This window comes from Mixophyes fleayi, chromosome 1, assembly GCF_038048845.1.
Source record: "Mixophyes fleayi isolate aMixFle1 chromosome 1, aMixFle1.hap1, whole genome shotgun sequence".
In the NCBI taxonomy this organism is placed as follows: domain Eukaryota; kingdom Metazoa; phylum Chordata; class Amphibia; order Anura; family Limnodynastidae; genus Mixophyes; species Mixophyes fleayi.
The window spans coordinates 242626024-242640514 of record NC_134402.1 but is presented as its reverse complement, the minus strand read 5'-3'; the positions used below and the strand labels follow the sequence as shown (position 1 = coordinate 242640514).

At 39.1% G+C, this 14491-nt stretch overlaps 1 protein-coding gene and 1 pseudogene across 2 annotated transcripts in view; both read left to right on the top strand.

Moving 5' to 3' along the window:
• PIP5K1B (phosphatidylinositol-4-phosphate 5-kinase type 1 beta) overlaps positions 1 to 14491 on the top strand; it is a 252655-nt gene that overhangs the window by 177116 nt on the left and 61048 nt on the right. The gene's annotated exons all lie outside the window — the stretch shown is intronic.
• LOC142107025 (nucleolar and spindle-associated protein 1-B-like) lies at positions 1310 to 2661 on the top strand (annotated as a pseudogene).

The following is a 14491-nucleotide window of genomic DNA, read 5'->3' as shown; positions in this document are numbered from 1 at the left end:
AGGGGATTTTAAAGGACTTGCCTACAATTTGAGCTGGACCCCAGTGAATGGGCCAGCTATTTAATCCCTGGACAGAGAGGGAAAACTTTGGAAGCGTTTGCAGACCTTCCCCAGGAACTGGACGGTGATTATGTTGCAATTAAGAAAGCTTTGTTGTCGATATTGAATCCGCTCTCATCGATACTATCTCTCCTTCCTCACTTCTATGGCTGAAACCACAGAACCGCCCCTCCCTCTCCCGTGTCCCCTCCCCTCTAGCATTCTCGCTCGCTGGCTGGACCCACATGGTCTCCACGTACAATCTAGCCCCCAACTCATGGCGTATGATGCTTCTATGGAATAACCCCTCTTTTACTCCTGGACTTTGCCCAGCCCAATTCTCACACTGGACACGCCATGGCATTATTTTTCTCTCCGATGTAGTTGTGCTTCAATTCTTTCCTTCTTTTGAGGATATCCAAATGCACTTTCGCATCCCATCAAATTGCTTCTTTTAATACTTCCAACTCCGACATTTACATGACACTATTCGACGTACAGTCGTTGATATACATTTAGCCTCCCATCTGGTCACCTTCTGTCATCTCCGCTCCTCTTCCAAGGGCCTTATCTCTACATTCTATCGCCTCATTGGAAAAAAAAAAAAAGCCCCCCTAAGGAGCCCCATAAACTCAAATGGGAGGAGGACATGGGGGAGTTGCTCCCCCCCCCCAGGAATGGGATAAGATTCGCCTGAACCTTTCTAAAACTTCTGTTTGTGTTAAAATAAGCAAAAACTGTTGTAAAACCTTTAACCGCTGGTACTTGGCTCTTCACCACCTAAACGTGATATACCCGGGCTCATCCCCGTTGTGCTGGCGTCAATGTGCCAGCACATTGTGTCAACACAAATTTAGACATTGTGTGAAGGCAAAGCATTAAATTACCACACAAAGGGTCACTTACAAACTAAAAAAGTGCAGACACAGAACGCTTTATGTGCAAAAATGTGCATACTTGTCCATCAGCTTGTACTCATGCTTGTCCAGACTTTAAGGTGCACACCCACGTTATGGTCCATGGAGCCACCCCTGCAAGTAACTTTGTAGGTTTATACAGTGCCGTAACTAGACATTTTAGTGCCCTGGGCGAGACATCCAGTGCGGGCGGAGCAGGTGCCAAAGCCGCAGAGAGGTGATTTTTTTTTTTTCCCAAGGAGCCTTGAAGGAACCAATGTAATGGGGGGGAGGAGGGAGAGAGTGAGAGAGGGAGGTGGAGGAGAGAGACAGAGAGAGTTTATTGTTGACACTCGGTCCTCTGACGGACGAAAAGTATATAACATGGAGGTGCCGTCTCTGCAAGAGCTGCAAGCTCTAAAGTATTCGGAGCACCGGAAGTTGGCAAAAAAACTGGATATAAGGCTAATCTTAAGGCTGATCAACTACTTAAGGCTTTGAAAAAACATTTTTATCCAACTGCCAAGACAGAGCAGTCGAACGATGACTCAGATGGCAACTGTATCCCCATTGATAAAGATGAATTACAGAGCAGACAGGAGAAGAAAGAAATCTCTTTATGTTCCGTTACTCACCGACGTGGCGGGGGTATAAATATACAAAAAGAGTCCAGTACTAAAGAGAAGTCAACTTCCAACAATGTAGAGACCAATAATGAAATTCTAAAAAGGAGCATGTTCAAGAAAAATGTAATGACAAAGATGCACAAGAAAGTGCTTAGGCCAGATCTGCAAGCAGGCAAAGGAAACGACAAAGGACAGAAATTGAAATTCCTGATAAGACATCAGCAACTACAGAAATAACTACAAAGATCCAAATCCCTATCGTTGCGCCACCAGGTGGGAAAATTCCAAAGTACACCAGTCAGTTGTGCAAGTCTGGATCAAAAGCATCAACACCAAATTTTAAAAAGCTGCATGAGGCACACTTCAAGAAGATGGAATCAATAGATATGAACATGGAGAGAAAACCAAAACATATAGATGCAGTGATCAGTACAATTCAAGAAGTGAAGAAATCGTTGCACAGTAGATTCTCCCCACTAAGTCCTGCACCGCAGAAAAGTGATCTCCCTCCAGCAAAAACACCAGGAAGTCAAAGGCATTCTAGTGCTACCAGTAGGAGTATCCTGGTTGATAATTCTGGCTTTAAGCCAACAGCTTGTTCTTCGTCCAAAATGAATGTCAGGTTTTCTGAAGCAACAAAAGATAATGAACATAAGCGCTCTTTAACAAAGACACCTGCCAGAAAATACTCACCCTTTCTGCCATTTTCACCTTGAAAGAATGTGGAAGGATGCTTACCAATAAGCATGAAAAGCATCAGAGAGACTAATGCAGAAGCAAATAATCATCCAGTTACAACTCCTTTCAAATTTACTGCTCAAACAGTGGGATGGCCAAACACCAACAAAAAGTCAAAGTTTGATCTTCAGGCGAGCTTGATGCGGCCACTTGGATATCTGCCACACACAGGTAAACTTTAACCTTGGGGAGAGGCTAAAGAAAATCATGAGGACTTCAAGAACAATAAATCTATGGTGAAGAAAACTTATAAGCAACCCCCACTTCCAACCAGAGATGACCGACGGAAACAGCATGAAAGAGAGAGAAAGTGCAAGAGAGATAAGATCATTGGAACACATAGAGGAATTGCCATACCTTAGAAATGAAATACCAATCTGATCCTTGTTACGGCGGATGTGAAATCTCTTTACACCATAATTGCACATAATTTTGGTGTTGAAGCAGTTAGAAATAGCTTCATTAGTACTTCATATACCGACTCCATAAACTCCAATCTTTTATTATAGATGGCATCATATTTGTTTTAACCCACAATTATTTCAGATTCCAAGGGAATTATTAGTTACAGTGTGTGGTGACAGCCATGTGCACCAAGTTCGCCCCGAGCTATGCCAACATTTTCATGACTCAATGGGAGATGGAGAGTGTTTGGCGGGGTCATGGCTTTGGGGTGAACTTGGTGTCATGGTTTCGCTACATAGATGACATTTTTTTCATCTGGAATGTATATGAACAGGATCTAGAATCCTTTTTCCATCATCTTAATTCCAATATATATGGGATTGAGTTAACTTTTACATGGAGTAGATCTAGTGTAAACTTTTTGGACATCACTGCCTATGTAGATGACCAGGGCCTTCAAACAAAAACATTCCATAAGCCCATGGATACTGTGAGTTATATTGACTATAATAGTAATCACCACAAGAACTGGTTGAAAAATGTGCCGTTAGGGCAAATGAAGAGGGTGAAACGTAATTGCACAGAGGAAAGTGTTTTGAATATACAGGTGAAAGAAATGAAACAGAGCTTCTACAGTAAAGGTTATCATATTGATTTGTTAAATAGTGCAGAAGAGAAACTTGGAGAAATAAAGAGGGAGGATCTACTCAGCCAAAAGAGAATGGTTCAATTTAAGAACAACACTAAATATGAATGGGCATTCTTTTCAAATTATAGCAGTAATAATTTACAGGTTGAAAAAGTGTTTGCACGACATTGGGGAATCCTTAAAAAAGATAGTATTATAGGTTATATACTGCCAGATAAACCTAATTTCATCTATAGGAAAGCCCCAAACTTGAAAGATAAGCTGGTAAGGAGTCATCTTCCTGAAGGTGTAAGAACCTCGATCAGAACAAAGGGCTTTCATAGATGCGGCTTATGTGCAGCCTGTAAAATATGTAAAACTGATCAGAGTAAATATACCAATCTTGTACTTAATGGAAAGGATTGCAAAATAGAACAATTCATAACCTGTCATACAAAGAACGTTATTTACGTGATACAATGTACTTGCGAGAAGGTTTATATAGGAAGAACAACACGGCCGCTAAAAGTGAGGGCGAGAGAACATCTATATAACATCAGAAAAGGGTTAGATACCTATGCGCTTTCAAATCACTTTAAAACTGTACATTCATGTTCAGGAGAACATATTAAATGATTTTGGGTCTCCAAAGGGTGGAAGAGAACTGGAAAAATAGGGATGTACTGACCATGTTATCGAAATTGGAGATGAAATGGATCTATAACATAGATACACTCATACCCAATGGGCTAAATGCAGATTTCGAACTTAAATGGTTCCTTTAAGATATGTGGGTTGATATGTTGATTTGCCTATATATAAGAAAGTCATACATTAAAGATTCTATCTTTTAGTTTTAATATCCAATTAAATTATATAATGTATTGTGACTTACAGGATTACCATTCATTTGGTGATTGATGCCATTTAGGATAAACTGTGTACTGATAAATTATTTTTTTCTCTTTATGCCGAGGAACTTCTTTTTAGTCAAATTAAGATGTACCTATGAATGGAATAATCATACAATTGAGGTATAGAGAGCTGTTATGTCTGTATTAGCTAGTTAAAGCCACGGAAGCACTAGTGCGGTATTACTTTAAGGAGCCAGACCTCGTTCTGGAGGAATTAACACTTCCGCAGAGACGGAGGAACCAAGCCTTGTTTTGGATATGAACAGAGGGGAACTAATTATCGGGCGCCTATATACAGTGAACGAAGGGACCTGATTACATAACCTTGACAAAGACTTGGAACTAAGTTGAAACGCATTGGTTTTACTTTCTGACCCGACAGCAGCGATATGAGATGAGTCTGTGGTGAGCGGAGCTGGTACACTTATCTGTTACATGCTTGTATCTTTTGCTTTCTGGTACGGGTCAGATTTTTATTCTATTATATACCTTGTTTTAATAAAAGGTGAAACACTAGATTGTTTTTTTTCTTGTTTATGGCAAAATGAACATGATCCCCATGGAGTGGATAGAGAATATGTCTAATGCTGGAAGCTTAACTTCTCTCTATTGAGAGACAAGGTGTATGTGAATGTTCAGAGGGAGGAATTCCACACAGGATTTGTTTGGATCGTGTACCTACTTGAACCTTGTAAGCATATACCCATTGGGGTGTGAAGCAGGAGTGGAAAACACGGGTGTTTGGTGGTGTTCTTTCGTATGATATTGATGGTTCCCAGAGAAGGAGGGATACGTGAAGTCCAATTTTGTAGAATCTCTTTTTTAGCTATATTAAGTATGATTGTCAATATTGGGATGAAACATTTGTTTTGTGAATCTAAATTCCAATTGTCAAACTTGGAATACAACATGGGAGTAGGGTATTTACTTAGATTCAAAGTAAATGTAACATTGATGAACCTCATGACCTTGTCCCAGAATTTTCGGATTTTACCACATTCCCACATATTGTGAAAAAAATTGGTGTTTGAGACTTTATACTTAAGACAATGACCAGACTTATCAGAGACCATGTGCTTTCTTTGGCACTGCGATATGTAGGTTCTATTGATAGTCCTAAAATTAACTTCTTATAACATAGCGGAACCTAGAGACTTCATCGTACTTGCATAATATTTAAGTAGTTGCTTTGGATCCTCAATACCTGGTAAATCTTTATGCCAAATTTCATAAGATTATTTTCAAATTTTGCTTATGTTTGGCTTAATAGATCTGAGTAGAGATATCCCATCCAATATATTATGATGCAGAAAATCAAGTCGATTTTCTAATCCATCTACCTTCTCCCTCATCCCTGGGAGAAGGTAAAGATTGCACATAGTGCCTAACCTGTAAATACATAAAGAAATGTGTGTTTGGTATCCCAAATATTTTTAGTTGTTGGATTGATAGCATCCTTCCCCCTGGATCAAAAATATATTTGATCACCTTGATGCCCTCCACAACAGGACATTTACATTTTCCTAACTAGAGTGAAATACAACATTAACCCCAAATCACGATATATTTGGGGTTAAATCTTTTTGATTTTTCAATATTTCTTATTCACAAGAATCCAAGAGTTTCAATGAACATAGAGTTACATAATATGTATTTAGGTAGTAGGTTTTAGGTATATGTAACATTGCTGCCAGTGAATAAGGAACGAAAAGTTCAAACTCTTAAGGGCCTGATTCATCAAGGCACGCTTACTGAGCACAACATGTGTTTGTTTTAAAACACACGTAAATCGGCTCTGCACACTTCAAATTCAGCAAGGAATGGATCTAAGATTCATGCGCTGATGAATTTAAGTATAGGTCTGCTGTGCTGTACTACACAAGACACTGCAGGATACGTCCAGTGAATATGTGGATAAATTTGCAAAAGGAAGCACTTAAAAAATATATAGAATTAATGGCACCAGTTAATAATAAAAGCATTAATGATATCTTCTAATGATAGCTTCTACTACTATAGAGTTAAATCCTGGGGGCATCCGAGTACCTCCATACATATCTAGTTTTACGGGAAAGGCGGCTGCTAAACCTCTACTAGTCTGGTTCTAAAAGCTTATCGGACACCCATAGTCCTAACATAAAGACTTCTTGTAAAGTGTCACAAATCCTACTAGATAAAATTTTGTAGAAGTCCCCACAAAGTCCATCAGGTCCTGGGGTCTTCATAGGTTTAATTGATTTGATGACCTTACGTATTTATTCAGCAGTGATAGGAATAACAAATGAGTCTGCTCATTGCCTATTTATTTGTGAAAGTTTAGTGTGTTTCCAGAATAATTTGTTTTTCTGTTTATCTATGGGATCTTGGTTATAAAGGGTACTATAGAAGTTTGATAGAGTATTTACTGTAACAAACTTCTATGGTACCCTTTATAAGCAAGATCCCATAGATTAACATATTGTGTTGACTAACATTTGAAATAATGTTCCCTCGCATCACAGCTTTTGCGGCTTACCAGAACAACAGTGGGTCACTTAAGTGTTTTTTATTATCCATGGTGTAGGATTACCATGCAGCATCTAGAATATTTCTAAAATTGGGAATTTTAATTGGGAATCTCCATTGTTTATGTGAGTCCCTACTGCTTGGACTATCCATTTTAATCCTACTACGTGGTCTGAGATCCCTATTGGCTCAATACCAGCCTCTGTTGTTTTCAGCAATAGATTATCTGTAACAAGTAAGTAGTCAATAGTAATAAAGATCCGTATGTGGCTGATAAACAAGTGTATTCCCTTTCTAAAGTGTATCTGGCTCTCCATATGTACACATGATGCATTTTTGTAGCAAAATAATTCACTCTTTCAACGTAATGTCCGCACCCATTTATGTCAGGATTTTTTTTTTCTTGATGGGAGAATCTATCTCCCCAACATTCCACAAACAGAATTTCAAAGTATTCATGTAGTATAGCTGGGTATCTAAGCTGAACAGGTAAAAAGCTCAGAGAGCTCCAGGAGCGGCAGGCCAGGGACTGCTGCCCCGGGATCTGGTCCCTCTCTCTCCGCTACTATGTTGGACAAGGGGGGAGAGCCAGACCCCGTGGCAGAGTCTCTGGAAGTATTTTAGGTTGGAGATTTAAAAGATAAATCTCCCATCTCAGACATTCTGGCACCATGGAGGAGAGTAGGCTGACATCCCCCCTGTTTCTATCTCTGGCAGCTTGTGGACAGGGGAAATGTACACTACCCCCTGCAGCTAGCAGCAATGTAAAATGTTAACCCCTCCAGGCAGATTCACATGAAGGCTGCCTCAATCAGCCTGGAGTGGTTAAAGGGGTAGGAGGCTGGATTACCTCCTGCCAGGCTATGTGTCCAAAACTGTATTAAAAGAGCCCGGTTTGACCATGTAATGTATTATTCCATATGTACCTTCTGGAGATAACTAGTATCTTAAATAAGAGAATATAGAATCCAAGAACCTTAAACTATTTATAATATTCAGTCAAATTCCGGATTACAGATAAATAAAATATTGAGATTTTGCATCATACTGATAAGACTTTGAAGGTACAATCAATCATTAGTAGTGGTATTCAAAATAGAAATTGCAGCGTTCATACAATGGTTTCTTGGTTCAAGGTTTAAAACCAGAACTACAAAGTGTCTCTCAGTCACTGGTCAAGTAAGATTGGGAATAAAACAAGAGAAATAATAAGCCTGTGCTCGGTATATTCATATTATATATGGTCCCAGCTGCAAGGCAATAGGCCCGTGCTCTGTATATCCCATATTGTATATGGTACCAGCTGCGTGGCAATACAAATGCCCATATGTGTGTACAAAACAAAAAGACAGTTGTCAGCGCTTATCCTTAACACTGCATATCTGTGTGTATCTAGCAAAATGAAAAACATGAGGTATTAGTTCATATTTTGATCAAAACATTTAAGCCTGATTCCCAGTATCAAGGGCACCTAATTATGTGCAGGGAATAAATTACGGTCCACAGTCATTAGAATTCAGCAGATCCACCTCTTAATGCTCTTCGTTCAAAAATGTTTTAGCATCTTCATCTGAAGTGAGATCCTTGTAATCCTTTCAATCAAACACCCAAAGATGACCCTGGTACAGCAGAGCAAACTTTCGACCATCCTTCACTAGCAGGTCTGTGAGAACTATATTCTTGCTATGGTCACCTAAGCTGAGCAATCTTGAAAGATGCAGAGTTTATTTCCTTCACAGATTAAATTGAAGCAGACAAAGTTGCAGATTTATGTATGAAGTTTAGACATTTGAATATCACCAGTCTAAGTCTAGTTTCTGCGTGGTCTCTCAGCAGACCCAGGCGGTGTGCACTCTATTAATAGGTCCTTACATTCATCAGTAACATTGAGCATGGTTGGCAATGTGTCTGTAAGAAAGTGAGTTAAAGTAAGCCTCACTATATGCAGATTGTTTTGTCTGTCATCCACCTTGTTCAGCATTTGTTTCTGGGTTTCATGACTTGTGGAAGTGTACTTTTTAATGTACATTATTTCCTGAAATGCTTCCCCAAGTCTGTACTCATCTGAGATTATCCTCTTTGTGACATGAAGCATTTGTTCTTTGATTTCTTGAACAGCACCTGTAAGCTTATTTGCCTGAACCTGCATGAGGGAACCCATAGTCTCTTGAATGGCTCTAACTACCTTTCCATAGAAAACAGGAAAAGAAGTGTAGTGTACATTGTCAGTATACTGGACTGGGCTGATTGTAGACTATTCAGTATCTCCTGCCAGTAAAGTCCCTGCAATGGCCATGTTGGAATCGTCACCGTTCTTATCTGATTTTGATCTTTGTTGCTTTGCAGGCATCGGTGAAGAAATAAATGTATCCATATGACAAGGATAGACAACAGGGAGAAGGTAAGTACTGTTATCCCATCTACTATGTGCTGAAATCAGCTATATATATCGCAACTCACTGTGGCCTCAACGGAGTGAGAATATCGGTGACTCTCCACATGCTTGGCGGATCTGGAAGTCTACTCCAGCTTAGCTTATGTCTTACATTAATCGGAGAAATAAAGAGGAGGGACATTGGGACTGTCTTGATGCGTTTTATTACATTGGTTATAGCACATCTGCAAACGTTCTTTCCCACAGAAGTACAATGGGAAGGTGCAAAATGCATCCCATTATAGGTATAAGGATGAGACCACGACTCCAGTACCTTTTTTGGAACAAAAATGCTGTTGCGCCCACCTGCAAAGCAGGCACCACCCCCTATGTACCCTACATCCCTTTATCTAATTTAAATAATGATTCAATACAGTTCTAATTCTGCTTGCTTGAGGAGTACAGTTTTCCATGACTACCAGGAGAATCTATGTTAGTTTGAAACCAACCAGCCTTTATACACATCCAGATAGTGGTATTTGTTAAAGTAAAAAAGCCAGATGGGTGCTACTATAATGTCCTTCAGGATCTAAGTAGTTTAGTGCTGCAAACATTATTTCTTTTGAACTTGTTTCACAGATGTAGAAGTTATGTTGATCCATACCAAAAATGATTAATTTATTTAAAACAATCCTGTTCTCCCCTTTTCCTGTTGCACTAGCTGTTTCAACCTCACTTGACTACTCACAATATTTTCTCTTGTACCCCTTAGCTCTTCATACATGAAAGCACCCATTTCCACAAGCCCACTCATCCACCTTCTACAGACCACGATTGCATCTCCATATCTACATCCTTTGGACCACAGCTCCAGTACAACACCACCACCATCACAACCTCCTGCATACAGCACTCCATGGCAACAGACAGAAATATAACACTAAGCAATAACTAAATTAAGTACACAACTTGTACATACACTAGTACTGTCTTATTGAATATTGTTTGTTTGTTTTTTGTTTTGCTTTTATGTGGTCGAAGGGGAAATTTAGAAGTGGCGGTATGAAAAATGTAATGGGAATGGAATGTTTTGCAATGAATGCAGTAGGAGAAGGGTCGATATGACATACTACCGTATACACCCCCACTCCAACCACTGTGTAGTCTTATGAAATGTTTTGGACTGAAACAAAAAATATTAAGGGAATTTCTAGCTGTTTTGAAATGGATCAAAACTTTCCTAAAAAGACTTGCTGACATTGCTCTATGTTGAATAAGCTCTTGATGTTGTACTAATCTGCTCTTTCATAACATGTTGTAGCTGGTAGCTGTATTCTCTGTTTATTTTCTTCACATATTTCAGATTTTTTCATCAAGTGGATACTCCTTTCTCTTGCCAAAAATATCAGTCACGAACAAAAGCAACTTATCTTTTATAATAAAAGGAAAGCTCCTATCATCTGAACATGCAAAGTAAAAAGGGTCATTAAGTCCAAAAAAACTTTCTCATAGTCAAATTCTTTGTATATAAACTATGAAATAAATGGAACAAGGATTCTACACACACATATTTTAAAAGAAAATAAAAAGAAAGAAAGCAATTTAAAATGAAAGCTGTTTCTGTGCATTCATTACAAAATTGGGTTAGAACATGCTGTTGATGTGTAGAGGAAATACAATTCCTGTAAAGGAAGGAAACAAATTATTTCTCTGGTTAAAAGAAAATTATTTGTTTTATGTGTGTGTTTGGAAACTTATTGGCATAGTTGGGAGGCTTAATTTCTAGCTGTACAACTTGCATTGCAAAAACTGATACTTCAGATGGAGAATTTTAAATGTAACCCTAAACAATAGAAGAAATGAAGTGGGCAGGTCCCCTGTACTAATAAATTATTGTTCAGTGTATGGTGTGGGTCTTGTGGAACAAAAATATAACCGTGAGTATAGCTGTGATATTTGGTTCCCTGGGGATGTATGGTCTGTAGTGCATCAGATACTATGTGGACAGGTCCTCACATTGTACCTGATGCACCAGTAGCTTTGTGGGATGATGAAAATAGCAGAGACCTGAAGCATGAGATACTAATATGGGATCACTTTAGGTTTAGCTGATATATGGCATGTAGTGCTTTAGAAGGGATGTTAACAGGCTGTATGGACTAAAAAGTAGAGATGATCAGGCTTGGTTCCCCGAGAACCGAACACACCTGAACTTAGCAGATCCGAGTACCGAGCCAGCTCGGCTCGGTACTTTCGCGCACCGTCGGAATTGAAAATGGTGCAAAACGGCATGGTTACGTCGTCAGATCTGGCGAGTTTTGGACTCTATAAGTACCCTCCACAGCGATCCAGCACCATTTCACAGAAGTGGTAGCACAGTTCTTGGCAGTCTCTAGTGCAGTTGGGCAGCGTCATAAGTAGAAAAGAAAGAGGAGGGGTAGCAGTGTTCTTCAAAGTCTCCAGTGACATTCAGGAGAGCTCCATTGCTCCATTGCTAATGGTCATTGCTGAAATAGAAATAATATGGCTGGCATGCTTGGTCTTCTAAATCTGCAATCACATTGTACTGTGTTATATAGGTAAACACAAAGAGAAGAGCTCCATTGCTCCATTGTTAATTGTCATTGCTGAAATAGAAATAATATGGCTGGCATGCTTGGTCTAAATCTGCAGTTACATTTCACTGTACCATAGCTCACTCAGAAACAGGAGAGGTGGCAGGGTTCAGTTCTGAAACAGAAATTGTAATAATAGGGCTGCCAGTGACATTCTACCAGAGCCGTACCTGGAGATTTTAGTGCCCTGGGCGAGAAAGAGCAACGGCGCCAGAACACAGGGGTCAGTGAACATCTCTACTAAAAAGAGGTCATTGTGAGCGAAGGTTGTAGAATAATACTCCATGGGTGTATGTATGTGTATGGAGGTGGGGAAGTAGCATAGGATATGTGCAGGTTTACAAAGGAGATTTTGAATATTGCAAAAAATAGTTTCCTTGTGTTGAAATGTAGACTGTAGAGCTTTAGGTAGATGTAAACAAGTAGCCTGGATTAAATAGTGGTCCACTGCTGACTGTGAAATATGGAACTGTGTAGAATGCACAGCTGTCGTGCTGTCCTGTTTTACAGTTATGTGCTTTACTGTGATTTCATATTTCAGTACATTGTAGAACATTGTACAGTCTAAGTATAGTATAATATTGTAAAACAATGACTATGAAAACCAGTAACTGCACATATAAGAATAAGCAGCTGTAAAATGTTCAGTGTCCCAGAAATTGGAGTTAGCAATGACATGGAGGATGGGGGGCAGATAGGTACAAAATACATGTGGCCAGGCATCCTTTTGGGGCCCTACAGTGATGGATAATAATGAGGGTGCATGTGGCATCTGCTCAGGTCCCCCAGCCACAGCCCTGACTGCCCAAGTGAGCTGGAAAGCTGCATTATAGTAGCAGGAGGGGAATGTGGCAAGTGACTTGAACCAATGCTTTTCGATAGGTCTACATAGACACATTCCTGTAGGAGCCCACAAGAAGCAACTGTACTATTGGCTGAATATAGGCAATGGAATGTCTGATAGCTCAAAGGGGAGGTGGGATGGTAAGAAATAGGTGTAGGAACCCTTTTAAGAGCCACTAGAACACTGTTTTCCAAACCCAGTCCTCAGGTACTCCTAACAGTGCAGGTTTTCCATATCTCTTTGCTGGAGCACAGGTGTACTCATTACTGACTGACACATTGTAACAGATACACAGGTGGTATAATTATTTCCCTTGTCACCTGGAAAACCTGCACTGTTGGGGGTACCTGAGGACTGGGTTTGGGAAACACTGCACTGTTAGGGAAACACTGCACTAGACCAAAGCTGTGTTATGTGTCAGAGCCACTAATAAAATGTACATATATATGTGTAAGTTCCAATAACTTGACAGAACCAGAGATTACTGAAATTGTATTTATATTGGTTATTATGAGTGTACACTATTGTCATCAGCCCTATCAGGGTGTCCTCCATCAGGCTTACTAATAGATATGAAGTCTTCTGTGCATAGGTTTATATGCTGTATGGTTTGCCCTTCTTGGTGTGCATAGAGCAGTGCAGAGTGACTTTAACATTTGACAACATTATAATAACGTTTGAAAATCTTTTTATAGTTTATGAGGTAAATTACTAAATCAATTACTAAATTGTAAAAAAAATCATAAAAAGTTTGCACGGTGTGAGTTAATGTTACAGCATTTGTGTCAGTGTACTGTCTTGTATCATTTGCACATCCCAAGACTCAGTGATTTTTACACAAAAAAAAAAAGTACATTACCTTAGTAGCATTTAAGAACATATCCTTATTCTCCCAGTGACCAGATGCTTAACCACACTGCTCAGAGGAATATATGTGCAAGTATAGACATGTCTGCTACCTGCTATGTTAATCCAAGGAGAGCAAACTCATGGGATTATAGTGTAACATTCTCTCACTTTCTAATCACTGCAAAGAAGCTCGTATTACACAGTGCTCTTTTCATATAAATGTAACAGGAGCAGGGAAATCTTTAGAGAATAGTAATCTCCACTTACTGAAAAAATTTGACTCGCTGTGGTTATTGTGAAAACTAGGACAATTTAACAAGTTTATCTTGCTAAACTTATCAAGTTTATTATAAATAACTATCGTAATCTCTGCCTTCACTGTCATTTACACTTCCCGGACAAGCTGAACAATAAGTCATTCCCATTCCAAATACCCACATATTTTATTGCTGAAACAATTTCCTGAAGCTATAACGTAATATCATTAATGTTATTATTAGCAGTAGCACCATAGTTTTCTTATGCTAGAATTCCAAATTATAAATAATAGACAGGCTGTACAACGACACAGCCAGCATGAGAAGAGTATGATATTGGATATTTTGGGGAGTTTTCAAAATTAAGACCATTGTATGTCTAGGATTTGCCACACCAGCCTTTTAAAAGTGGATACATATAAAGGACTTGTTTGCCATGAAAATGCAGCCTGAACATCGGTGTAAAAATATAACCGTAAAATTGCAGTTTTATGTGTGTCTTCGTAGGATATTTGCAATTGAAAATGCAACATATAGATATATAGGGGCATGTTTAACAAGAATCACAAAAAATAAAAAATAGTTTTCAATCCTTATCATAGTGATAAGGATTGAACTATTTCTCATATTTATTAAAAAACCTACACAGGAACAGCAGTTACGATAAACTGCCAGTCCTGTGAAAAAGAAATGACATACTATAGTGTCTTCGTAATGCAATCCTGGGTGGCCTCTTCTTTTCTCCTTTCAATTCCTGTGCACATGCTCCTATTGAAGCTACCGGGCATGCGCACAGAGAAC